Source organism: Sapajus apella, unplaced genomic scaffold, assembly GCF_009761245.1.
Source record: "Sapajus apella isolate SASKATOON/1434 unplaced genomic scaffold, GSC_monkey_1.0 scaffold14, whole genome shotgun sequence".
In the NCBI taxonomy this organism is placed as follows: Eukaryota; Metazoa; Chordata; class Mammalia; order Primates; family Cebidae; genus Sapajus; species Sapajus apella.
Genome location: NW_022436954.1, coordinates 30771711 through 30784541, shown reverse-complemented (window position 1 = coordinate 30784541; position 12831 = coordinate 30771711). Strand labels below are relative to the sequence as shown.

The following is a 12831-nucleotide window of genomic DNA, read 5'->3' as shown; positions in this document are numbered from 1 at the left end:
CGTCTGCCCACTCCTCTTAGCCTGGACCGCTCCTAGAGGGACCTGATTTTTTGTCTTGCTCAACCCGTCGAAGACTGGAGGGCAGAGTAGGGGTGGGAGTGCGGAAGGGTAAGGGGTGGAGTGGCGGTGAAGGTGGGGAGGAGAAAGGCAGCTTTGATTGAGAGGTCTCGGCAGGATGTTCTTACTTATTTACATTCTCCAAACTTTCTTTCTGCATTCCTAACGCCCTGGGCATCCTGTCTTCAGGCCTAGGAGCGTCCACCTCCCGCTGGTCGCTCTAGTCTGGGCCTAGACCTTTCTATGGTCCTGTCGCCTGGCTCGACTGAGAAGTGGTGCTGAGGGAGGCATTTGTTCTGGTTTCCCTGTCGCCATCGGCCATCTCCAGTAACCTAGTTTCTTGGTAAGCCGCTAGCTCCCCTCCAGGACCTGGCCCGGCCTCCAGCCTCACTTGTCCTGAGGTCTCCCATTCTCCGCCGTCGCCTTGGCGTGTGGGCTGCGGATAGGCCTCGGACCCGGGTAGGCCTTCCTAACTGGCCAGTTTCTGTCCGGGGCTCGTTCACCACCCTGTTCCAACCCGATGCCGAGAGGGCTGCTCAGAACTTGTTTGAAGTCCAGGCCATTAAATGTGCGCGGATCCCTGCAACCCAGCAGGGTGCTTGAGAGCGACGCTGGAAACGCCACGGCCCCCACCTGCTTATCTGCCTGTCAATAAAGGGCGCGTTCGGGCGGCACGGGAGCGCCGGTGGTGCAAGCGAGGCCCGACCTAGGCCCTTTCGAGCTCCGGGCCAACGCAAGAGCTGCTCTCCATTTTTCCCGGGCAAGGAGGGAGGGAGCCGGCGCTGGGGTCGCAGCGGGAGAAGGTGCAGGTTTAGCTGTGAGAAGGTGCACTGTCTCAGCTGGATTCTCCGAGTAGCTCTAGACCTTGGAGCACTCTGGAGATCCTACCAGAAATCTAGTGTAGGGGGCTCCTCTCCGTGCCTGCCACCAGCCTTGGGGAGACCGGGCAGCGCCCTGCGTGGAGCCCAACCTATGAGGTCTGGCCTCGCCTCGCCTGGGCAGAGGCAGCCTCTCTAGGCCACACTGGCTCGCAGAGGGCAGAAGGGCACCGAGGGCGGCCCGGGGGCATCCTCGACGACTCAGAGTCCCAAATGCCGAGTGCTACCTGAGGCAGGCCGTAGGTAGGGTGCAAAGGACCGGAAACGGGAAAGAAACCTCTTTTTTTTCAGGCTTACCCTCAGCCCAGGATAGCCCAGACTGCAATTTTCGGACATCTAGGTCAGCTCCAGGCTCTGATTCTCCACAGCAAAAACAGTGAGCGAGCTCTCCAGTCGCCCAGTCGGCAGAGGCTCCCAGGCCAGCCCCGGCACCCGACTGCCGGGAAGCCCAGAGCTTCCCCATTAGCCAGCAGAGGCTGGTGAAGAGCCTGGATGGGGGTGAGAGGCCTTGAGGTAGGGGTAGTAGTGGAGGGAGAGGAAAATAGAGAAATCGGCTCTTGGTTTGAACTGTAGCTGAGATCTGTTGTTCTTATCCAAGGTATGTTTTTCCCTCCCGGCCTCTGTCTCTTCCTCTCTCGCCTTAACTACTTTATGCAAATAAAGCAGCTTCCAGATTGGAGGAGCCCCTCCGGTTGGATCTGTGCTACCAGGTGGGTGGGAATTGACATAGTATTTGTTTTTTTACTGAGAATAGGCACTGAGTCCCCCAACAATTATAAAATAAAATGGATTTTCCTCTTAAATATTTCCACTTTTTAAAACTTCATCTAGAAGATATTGCATTCTGTTAACTTCTGCAATATTTTTAAAAAAGTATCCCAGGGTGAGTGCTAATGTATAAAGTGGCTTAATAAAGCTTTTCCGTATACAAATTAATAGGAGAGGAAAAAATTCCTAAATAATTGATTTAAAATACTGTGTATATTTGAGTGTCATTTCAAATAGCTGTACAAGCCAGTAATCAATATATCATCTTAGGAATCTAATTTAGTGGGCAGTTCGCGTGGCTCTTGCTCTTCCTTCTCTCTCCACTTCCTCCCCTTTAAACAGAAAACTTGTTTTAACACGATTTTTATTTTAAATCCAAACTGAAGGAACGTTTTGTGAATTCGAGCGTCAAAAAGGGGCCTATTTAGCAAAGATAATATTTGCCATCTCTTCGCCCTGGTCTCAAGGACTGCATAATACCATGATTATGTGCAATTCTGTGGTTCCTCGGCTATTCAATTATTTTCCTGCTCTCATTTAAAGAACTACTTTACTTACTTTTTTCTCTCTTCTGTCTATTTTGTCACACCATAAAAAGTTTTCCTGGACCTCTGGGGGAAAATCTCCAATGCTTCCACTTTGCTTTATTACACACACACACACACACACACACACAACAATCAGTTTGAGAAAACTCTGCTTTTCCTTTCCGTTTAAATATTTTCATATTAAGTCGGTTTGTGGCACCATGTTTGATTTATTTCTCTCCCTCGTCCGGGTGGAGATGGAGACATTAGCTGAATTCCCTGGGGGTGATTGGATGCAATTCGCTGAAAGTAGACAGGCACGTCCTGGATGTTAGAAATTCACTTTTTCTCAACGTGACAAGGCCGGCTTCGATCTACAATTGTATTTGAATGGGCAATGAGCGGAAAGATCTCTCATCATTAAGCTTGCTTCTACTTTAGCAAAATAAGGAGAGCCTTCATTTGCACACAAATGCTCATAAAACTCGGATTCCCTGCAACCCTTTAATAAAAAAGGATTGCTGCATAATTTAAATTGGAGGCCAGGAGATGGCAGAGAGTGGGAGATGAGGGGGTTTCAACTGAGTCCCCTCCCTTCCCCCAAAAGGTCCATGTGATCTAGTTGACTTTTTTACTTTAAATCTTAAATAAGATGTGAGTTGTAACAAGAGGATTGGCACTTACTCTGTGACCCTTATAATTGGATTAAATATAGACTGAGACGTACAAAAACACACCAAGATTGACACCTGCCAAATGGACTTCCTTATGATTGATTGTGATGCTTCGTGCTGGCAACAATAATGAAATAAATTGTACGGATAAAACAGCACATTTGTCATTTCCGTGCCATGAGTGAGGAAGTCAACGAGTTAGGCAAGCTGTTAGCTGACAGGCGAGAGCGGGAGGCAAGCTAAAGAGATAAATAAGGATTCCAGGCATTGACAGGACAAATTATAACTTGTCACAACCTTTTTAAATTCAGAAGTTTTCAATTAACATATATATTGCTGTTACATATAAGATAAGGGGCACCCACATAAACACGAGTGGGGTGAAGGGACCCACACCCCCAACGCCAAGGGTTTGGGCATCTGGGCCTCTCCGGCTGTGTTCCCCCATGCTAGCAAGCTGGGAGGGCACCCAGGCTTGCACCGCTAGCCTGTAGGCCTAGGGCTGCCTAAGGTGGGTGAGAGTGTGCTAGCCAAGAGTGGCAGCTGCTTCTTTTGCTAGGACCCCCAGTTCACAGATCCAGCACCCTTTCTTCACAGAAGCAAAGCTCCCAGATGGAGGGAGAGCCTGGGCAAGGCCTGTGCCCGGGTCTGACAGGGCAAGCTCTGCTTTCTCCATCTCCTAGAGTCCTGTGTAAGGAGTAAGAAGTAGAGGGCAGAGGCAACCCCTTTCAACTCGGAAGTGTTGCTCTCAGAGGAGAATCTGAGCTCCTGGACCTGAGGTATCAGCAATGGCCACAACCTGTGGGCAGGCCTAGACCACTAAAACCTGGTGAGGCCTGAGGCTGCTCCTGGACTCTCAACTCCTTCTCGAACTCACTGGCCCAGCGCTGCCCTGGAGGCCACAGAAGCAGCCCTTTGACCTTCCTAGGAGGGGCTGCTTTTCCCTTTCAGACTTTAACTCTGCTGCAGTTCCCAGGCCTCTTCCTTGACCCATGGGTGGGAACGAGTTTGCCAATGGGTCCCTGGTAACCTGAGTCCATTCACCCAGAGCGAGTGAGACTTTCAGACGAGCGAAACGCTAGATTCACTCTGCGGGGCTGCAAGTTAGGGGAGGCCAAGAGATTTCTGGAGAAGTCCAGATTGTCCTGGCTGTGGCTGGAGACTGCCGTGGGTGACGTTTGAAGAGTGTGGAGGGACTGTAAACTCTGCAACCGTCCTCACCCCAAAGGAGTCTGGCTTGTTGGTGTTAAAGCTAATCCCCACCCCAAAGTAGAATTTGGACTTGAGGGGCCTCTTTGAACTCAGGTTTCGGCATCCCGCCAAAGTCCAGCTGGAAAGGAAAGTTTGGGCGGGAAGCGAGCGTCCCTCCCTCTGAGGTTGCTGGGTGAGAAGTATGGCCTAGGAGGGCGAGTAGGGCGTAAAATAGGGCCTGGTCTTTGCGGGCCGGGAAGCTCGAGGCCGTGGAAAACCGAGAGGGCCCGTTCCAGGCAGGTGGGGCAGCCTGCGGGCGCGGCCCAAGGCACGAGGCCACCGCCGGCTGGGCAGGTCCAGTCTCCTGCTGCCAGGGAGAGCTGCGCGCTTCCTCCGGGTGCAGCCGTCTCGCTCCTCTCCCTAGCCTGGCTACGTGGTGCTTGGAGGCCGCACCCTAGTCCTCCTGGGATAGAGGCCAGCCTTGCTGTCGAAGCCCCCACCTGTCACCACAAACACTCGCAGAACAAGAGCGTCAACCCCAAGCTCCAGAGCTTCTGGTCTTAGCCTGCTGGAGCCTGCCACCAAATTAAATATCGCGAAGGCTTTGAATCCCTGCAAAGACGGAGACTGGAAGAAAGGGAGGGAGGAAAAGGGAGGCAAAAAACAAGTTACATGGAATTAGTTGGAAGCGGGCTCATTCCCCAGCGACCGCAGCCATTAACATTATAATCTCAAACGCCATTTTTTATGTAACACTATTGTTAGTAAATCAACTCCTCAGGTCCTCAGAGACGCTGACCCCTGGCAATTCAGTGAAAGTGTAATTATCTCCCCGAATCTTGGACAGATTTAAGAGATTACATTTCAACTAAATCTATATCAATGCTAATTCCCTCTCTCCCCCCAGCCTGCAGGTGCTAGGCACGGGAAATGGCGTCAGACCCCAGCAGAACGCTTCACAAAGAGGAGAGGGCTTGCTGCGTACAGGGCCAAAAGAAACGAAACCCCACATAAAATTACACCTATTTTTTTTTCTACAAAACCTGGTTCTTATATAGCAAAGTTAAACAAAGCAGCTATGCTAAATTAGCGTTTCATAAAGGCGAGTTTAATGCTCGGTTACAGTCAACTGGTGTATCTCTGATGGCTAATTGTCTATCAAAATTAAAGAGAAAAGAACAAATGATTCGTTATAAGAAGGTGTTAAAAGCCTCAACAAAAGGACATTTCACAAATATAATATCGGCAGCTCCGGGATTGCCTGCGGGGTTGTTCAGGCCCCGGCCCTGCACAGCTATGAGAAGTGGGGTGCAGGGTGCTATTTGCCCGGCAAGAGCTCATTTCCTCCCAAATGAGTATAATGAAAAGCCGAGAGGCTATATTAGTGTAAAGATCGGGATTAGTCCAAATAGGAGCCGTGGACTTGGGCTTAAAAAGCGACCCCTACTCCCTTTGCCCAGTCTGGGGATGGAGGGCACTTGAAGGGATACTTCAAGGACACCACATCCAACTCTTCGCAGTCCCACGTTCAGGGACAGGAGGGAGCGATCATTGGGCAGAGGGTAGTTTCAACAAAGGAGAGCAGGCTAGGGAGATCCCGGCTTTTCCTTGCCTTCTAGGGGTTGGAAGGAGATGGTCCGGGCTCTGTTGGAGGCGCGGGCACAGTCCAGCACGTGCCTTTCTGACGCGCCGCGCTAGTCTGGGGAGGGGAGTGTAGGCTGCTGCCACCACCCTCCCCAGGCTGGGAAGGACGCAGAATATAATACGACGGCCCCTTCCCCAAGGCGACACCAGATCCAGAGCTCCAGGCATATTTGTTGTTCAAAGTTAATTAAACCTGAAAGCAACCAAAATGCGCGCGCCAGGCTCACGGAGGCCGATTCCCTACCCATGTAGCCGGCCCGCAGCGCCAGAGAAGCGTCAAGGGCTGCCGGGGCTCGCTCACTCCGGCGAAGTCTTTGTAAGAGAATCTGAGACTGGGGAATAAAAGCCGAAACCAAATCAGGCAGCAAGAGCAACAAACCATCTGGAAAATGGACCCACGGAGCCGCAAGAATGTACTTTTTTTTTTTTTTTTTAATCTTTGACAACTTGTGTCCTAAAGTGTATTGAAGATAATTGAAATGATTACAATTCATTGCTGCCTGACTTTGAATATGAACAATCACATAATGACATCCCCGCCACAGAACAACAGTTGAATTTCCATTATCCGACTTCGGGATCCTAGCGCCAAGCCGCTGGGGCAATGCAGAAATCTTGGCTCCTACCTACATTATTCATTTCAGGGAAGTGGGGATGGGATAGGAGTGGAGAATGGGTTGTTCCTCTCTTCCCGAACTTGTTCTGAAAATCCCAGGGACCAATGGACCCAGAGGAGCGGAGAGTCGAGAGAATCTCTGTCAATGGGCCACTTTACCCGACGGGGCTGCGGGCGACGGCGCTCCCCGGCTGTCTTGTAGTCCCCTTGGGTTCCCAGACCCGCAGGGCACTGATCCCCCAGCTCCCACCCTAGTCGGGTCCAGTCAGGGAGGACCCAGGCCAGGATCCCTTGGCAAGATTGTCATCTGGCGGGGCAAATGCCCTTCTCTCATTCTTTCCCCTCCCTTCCAGCCCTCGCGTCCCTTCCTTCTTTCTGCTTCAGAGCTCTCAGGCTCGCGTGCAGGGCGGGATGGGCCCGGCTCCCGGGGCCCCTTCGCAGATTTGAAAGTTGTCTCGGCCTTGATTTTGTCCCAGCCTCCCTGCTGGGGACTCACGCCCCACATCCCGCGCCACCCGAGGAAAAGCAGAGAAAGGCAGAGTCTCTTCGCATGGCGGGGACGCTGGTGATCACCTCTGGGCGCGGCCTCGCTGGAGCCTCAGGGCCAGGGTGGGGTGTGGCGGGGTGTGGTTGGGTGGGGTGGGACAGGGACTCTGGGTGTGAGCCGGGCCAAGGCCTCCGCAGTGCGCAGGCGTCTTTCGGGCCCCCTGCCCCCTCCCAAGGCGCGGGGTCCGGGGGACAGAGCCCGAGCCCCTCTCTGCGCAACTACCGCCTCTAAAAAAAAGACCATCTGGTAATTGTCTTTCTTTAGATCTTCCCTTAATTATGCTTTTAATTAAAGATGGTTCAAGGCACCGGACCACATGAAGGGCAGTAATTACAAATTACATTACAAACCCGACAGATGTAGCAGGATCTGCTGGGAAAAAGGTACCGGAATAAAAATTTGACTAAAGTTTGGGATAAATTAATCGGTGGCTTGAAGAACAGAAGCACAGTTCTGATTATGTAGGCTCCAGCCAGGATTTAAGTTTTGTGTCATGATTGTTTTCATATTTCTTTGACATCTATTGATTTGGAGGCAGCTGCAAGCCTTTGTCACAGGAGAGAAGAGCAGTCACAATATATTAGCTTGATGGCATAACTCGAACCGGAGAAGCGAGGGGAGCCAGAGTGACGGGGGAGTACATGACCCCCCTCCCGGGGCCTTCGGGCTCAACTCTTACTTTTAACTTGTTCTAACAGGAATAATGGAGTATTACTACTGATGCATGGTCAGAAGGGTCTTTTCTGTCTAGAACGCAGGCGGCAGGAGTTGCACCGCCACAACCCGGGAGACCGAAATGTCTCTACTCCCCGCGCCCCACGCCTCCTCGCCAACCGCAGCCCCGCACCCGGTGAACCCAGCAGGTCCGAAGTTGAGAGAAGCTGGGTTGGTAGAAGTTCTACTGGTCCTGGGCTCGGCCTCTAGGCGCCAGGCCGAGTCCTCACCTCGGCTTCTTTGGGGAGCCTACGGCAGGCAGCAGAGCGGCTGGTGGCCCCGAAGCTGGGGAGGCTACCGCCGGGCAGGTGCCTAGCCTGACGAGGCGTGTGCTGCCGCCCGCTCGCCCGCCGCGGGCGGGGAGAGTAAGGGAGCGTGACGCAGATTGTGAAAACAGAAGGGAGGGAGTTGGGTCATTTCCTTCGCTAATCATCGCCCTCTCCTGCTCCTCCTCCCCACCCCTAACCCATCCTCGCCGCCAGCCAGCCTCGAACACTCTTCCTTGCCAAAGTCTGACTAACTTTGAGCCAGTGGCTGCACTTTATGGAGAAAATATACGTGCCCATCACTCACCAATCTATTTACAGTACCCATGCAGCGCCTCGGGGAACACGCATGGACAATTAAACACACCCACTTACGGCGGGATGAAGAGGCTTTCTGTTAACCACATGTGTTCAGAAATTCGGATACAGCCCGAATTTTGACACAGAATGCAGCTAATGCACCTTGCTATAGAAGTACGTCCGTTGGAAAGGTGTGAGATGGGCGCCTGATCTAAACCAAAAGAACAAGGATGTCTGCAGAAAACCCAGCGGCCTGACACCTTTTCTTGCTGCTGAGGAAGGAAAGATTTTCTTTTGATTCGTCCTCTCACTATTTTTTCCTTTTCCTTTGCATTACAGTTTCAGAGAGGAATGTAAATATTTTGACTAGACCTCTGCAGGGGCCTTTTAAACACCAGGCACAATCATCTATGGAATACTGTAGTTCATAGTTTCAAAACTTGGGTGTTAAAGAGTCTGTCTTGTTGAGGAAATCCATAGACCTAGTGGCGACTTCTCAACTCTCTATTTGTGTGATGAAATGAAGTATGCCCTAGTTATCGTCGAATATTAAGGACTTTTTCGGTCGCTGCTACTTTCCGATCGTTTGCAGGGAAGAAACATCAATCAAACTGACCTTTGAAGGGGTTGTGGCAAGATCACATTTCACTGTGCTCCAGGCTTACCTCTTCTTACACCCCTCCCTGCTGTGGGGGCGTGTGCAGGAAGTATGCAAAACTCTAGAAATAATATTTGAAAAAATTAACACCTTTAAAAAAAACCCTCTTCTGTGTATTTGATATAGGCGTTTCTTTCTTTTCCTGTTTCAGTGTTTAATACAAAGCTGATATGTTGGAACAGAATGCAATATTCAAAGAAACTAAAATTAGGAGGCAAATAGTGTCAAGGTTTCCTCAGTTTATGTACTAGCACACATAGTATTAGCGTCTTTTCATACAAAAAGAAGCAAACATTGCAAAGAGGCATAATGCATCTCTGAATATGCATTTTTTAAAAAAATAAATGAACATTCCCAAAATATTGATGTACCCATGATTTTATAGTCTGAAAATATTTCTAGACACAAATATGGCAGAAAAACCTTAGTTTCAACTCTTTGTTGTTGTTAAAATGACAGTAAATTATTCTTGATTTTAAAACACTCTCCTTGTTAATGTCAGTTGAGGTTATTTTAGGGCCTGGATGCTCTAGGAAGACCACCTATAATGTGTTTATTTCTCTGTCCAATTCACCTATAGTGTAAGGAGCATTTTAAATAAAATATTTTGGGCATCCTTAATATTCCTTTTTTAAAATCACATAATCTGAAATTGTGACAAATAGGCTGAAAATTTTTGTTTTGTTTATACCAAATTCATTTTAATAAATAAAACATATGCTGAGGTATTAATACAACAAATGCCAACAAAAATGCAACAGCATAGAAAAAAGAAAATATTGTTAGAATTGCCTATAATGTTGCTTATGATCCTAAATTTTTTGATGTAAGGAACTTGAAATTTTCAGCTCATGTTATTCTGTTTTCTTATTCACTGTTTCTATTAGAACACTCACCTATGCTCTGTCTTCCCTTGCTGTCTTCCCATAGCTTATGTGTGCACTATGAATTTCAATAAATATAAATTACTGCTTAAGAGTAAAGAATGGCTACTTTATGTCTCATTGTTCTCTCCTTACAATCTGCTCAAAAATCTTTTTTACAAGTCCCATTGTATCTACTTCCCCTCAATTCCATGATGAAAGTGAATGGCAAATGCCATTCAATTAAGAGGAACTCAAGCACAGCGAATGTAAAGATGTTGTTCAAAGCCTCCCTAAAATCTATTTTTGGACTTGGAAAGAGAACAAGACTGGAGGCAACATCAGTACACATCTCCAACTCCGTATGAGGTTACTTGAAGCAGGTGGCTTTGGGGTTCATTCTGGAAACAGAACACATACATAAAGGTATGGTGTTCCCTAGAGATTGACAGGCAACCGTGGACCTCAGGAGGAATAAAAGAACTCATGCTCTCAACTACCTCTGATTTGCAGACAAGGAAGAGTTTCCTCTCATTTTCTTGCCTGCTTTACTTTTTCTGTGTTTGCTGGCTCAACCAGAGAGCAGCCTGCAACATTTTGCCTTTGGGGATTTCCTGTGGCTTTGCCACATTCCCTGGAGAAACTCAAAGTCTTGGAGTCCATGGAGGGATTACAGAGAGCCACAAATATCATTCTCCCTCTAATCCATCTGGGGCAGATGCAGTATTGATAACAACCTTTCTGTTACTTGACAGTTTCAGACTATTCAAATGAGAACAAATAATAGGAATTTGGTAGTGGAGGTGGGGAAAGTAAGGGCAATTGGTATAGCCTTCTGAGTTGAAAGGACTGGTTTCTATTCCAAAACCATGGAAGCAAGTGCAAAATTAAACAGTTTCCATTCAATTCTTTAGAAGTGATTTCTTCTCTCTTTGGTTATTGTAGTGCATTTGGGTTGGGGAATTAACGCATTTATTTACTTTGTCCCTAGGACAAGACAGTGCTCAGCTGCTTGCATTTTGTATCTTCAGTTTGTTTGGCTCTCCCACTTGAAGCTACTATATTAGGTAATAAGAAAGTCCATTTACATTAGATAATAAGAATCAGGGACAAGGCAGACACAATGCTGATTAAACAAGGGCTGTATCCCACTTTGATAGCTCTTTGATGATCGTGAGCCACAATCACACTGGTAGGTCAAGTAAAAATCTAAAGATAAAATCAATGTCAGTTTTCTATCTTGGTGACAGCGACCCACCAGAATCATATCCAGTAAATCCTGTTATCAAGTTCCTCACTGTCATTGATGAATTCAGTTATGCTGTGGGTCAGATATTATGCTGTGGCCCCCACCTCTGTGATGATGTCTACATCATCCCTCACTTTGACACAGACATACACAGAGTAATATGCTAACAATTACAGCTGTCCAACTTCCTTGGCTGCTTTGTAAGGTAAGGGGAATGAAGACATTGGAAATGTCCACGTAGAATCTAGGGTGGGGGGGAAGACTAAACCTGCATGCAGGAGTGGTTAGAAAAATTAGCCTACTTCCCAAACTATATTGGGGCCAAAATCATTCCAGAAACATTTATTTTATCTATTGGTTAATTTATTAAATAATATAAATATGATTACTTTTCAATATGGATATACATTCATATGGTTCAAAATTCTGAAGTTCAGAAAACATTTTGTGAAAATTCTTCCTATCCAGTCATCCAGCCATCCCCTTCTTACCTATTGAAAGCAACAAACACTATCAGTATCTTAGATATAGGGGAGCTTTAAAAATATGGAATCCCAAGGCTTACTTAATGAGCCTCTTTGGAGACAGAGGTATTGCTATCTGTGTTTAAAAAAATCTTTCCAGATAAGTTTGTTGAGCTGGGCACGTAAGTGATGTCTAGAGTTTTTTCAAACACTGAGGTTTTATGGAAATATGAAATGTAATAGTACTCACCCCGTATGTTCTTATAATGTGTGTAAAGTATTTTCAAAACTAGTATGTATTTTAATTCTTTTTGTAACCCTGTAAAATACTATTGTTTTATTATGATAAAATAATATTTTATTATTATTTTCTGCCACCTTCCAATATTTCAGAAAATGGAAACTTCTGAAAAAGTCTCAGAAGTTTGGGCAACTTGCCCAAGGTAACTCAGCTAGTAAATAGGGTCAGGTAGCATAATTTAAGGCCATGCTAGGACTTAAGTGCTTTTATTTTGAGCCCTACCCCACAACATAACAAATGATAACATGTACTCATACTTCAACATAATTATTTGCTATAAACTGTTAAAAAATGATTTTGATAAATTTGAATTTCATTAGGAATGAATTATTCATTTCATTTTTATGATTAAACTGTACTACATTTATACATGACATATAAGTTGAGTTGCAGCTGGTGCATTGACATGATGTCAACATTTTTAGTCATGTAAATGTTTATCAATGCTCTGTGTGTGTGTGTGTGTGTGTGTGTGTGTGTGTGTGTGTATCACAGGGTCTTGCTCTGTCGCCCAGGCTGTGATCTTGGTTCACTGAAACCTCCACTTCAAACAATCCTCCCGCTTCAGCCTCCTGAGTAGCTGGGACTACAGATGCGCACCACCACGCCTGACTAATTCTTTAAATATTTTTGGAGAGAGAAGTTTTCGCCATATTGCCATTTCGCCATATTGCTGATCTTGAACTTTTGGACTCAAGTGAGCTGCCCACTGTGGCCTCCCAAAGTGCTGGGATTATAGGAGTGAATGCCACACCTGGCCAATGCTGACTTTACAGTTGCTGCCTTTTTAATTTTTTTATTTTGTTTTATATTTCGGAGCTGCTACTTTGGGGATGAGGGCAAAAATTCAAACATCTTTTCAAGCTTTTGAAGAGCTGGTAGGTTTTAGGTTCTATACTTGAGGTGCTTGTTTTAGTTAGGGTAAGGCCAAATTTCTATAACAAGTAGCCCCACTGAAACAATTCCGTGGATTAAAGAGGATAAGAGTTTATTCTTCTTTCATCTGACAGCCTGAGGTGTGTGTTTCAGGATAGCAGGTAGCTCTGCTTTATGTAGTTTTCCAGGCATCTAGGATTCTCTATCCCTTAGGCCATTGCATTTATCTACATGAACC

The 12831-nt window shown here is 47.0% G+C and overlaps 1 long non-coding RNA gene across 1 annotated transcript; it reads left to right on the top strand.

The window, feature by feature from the left end:
- The first annotated feature begins 121 nt into the window (after positions 1–121).
- Positions 122–1738, top strand: LOC116554357. Its single transcript, XR_004270181.1, has 2 exons — positions 122–400; positions 1227–1738. It is a non-coding gene; the product is annotated as an uncharacterized LOC116554357 (long non-coding RNA).
- The last annotated feature ends 11093 nt before the right edge of the window (positions 1739–12831 follow it).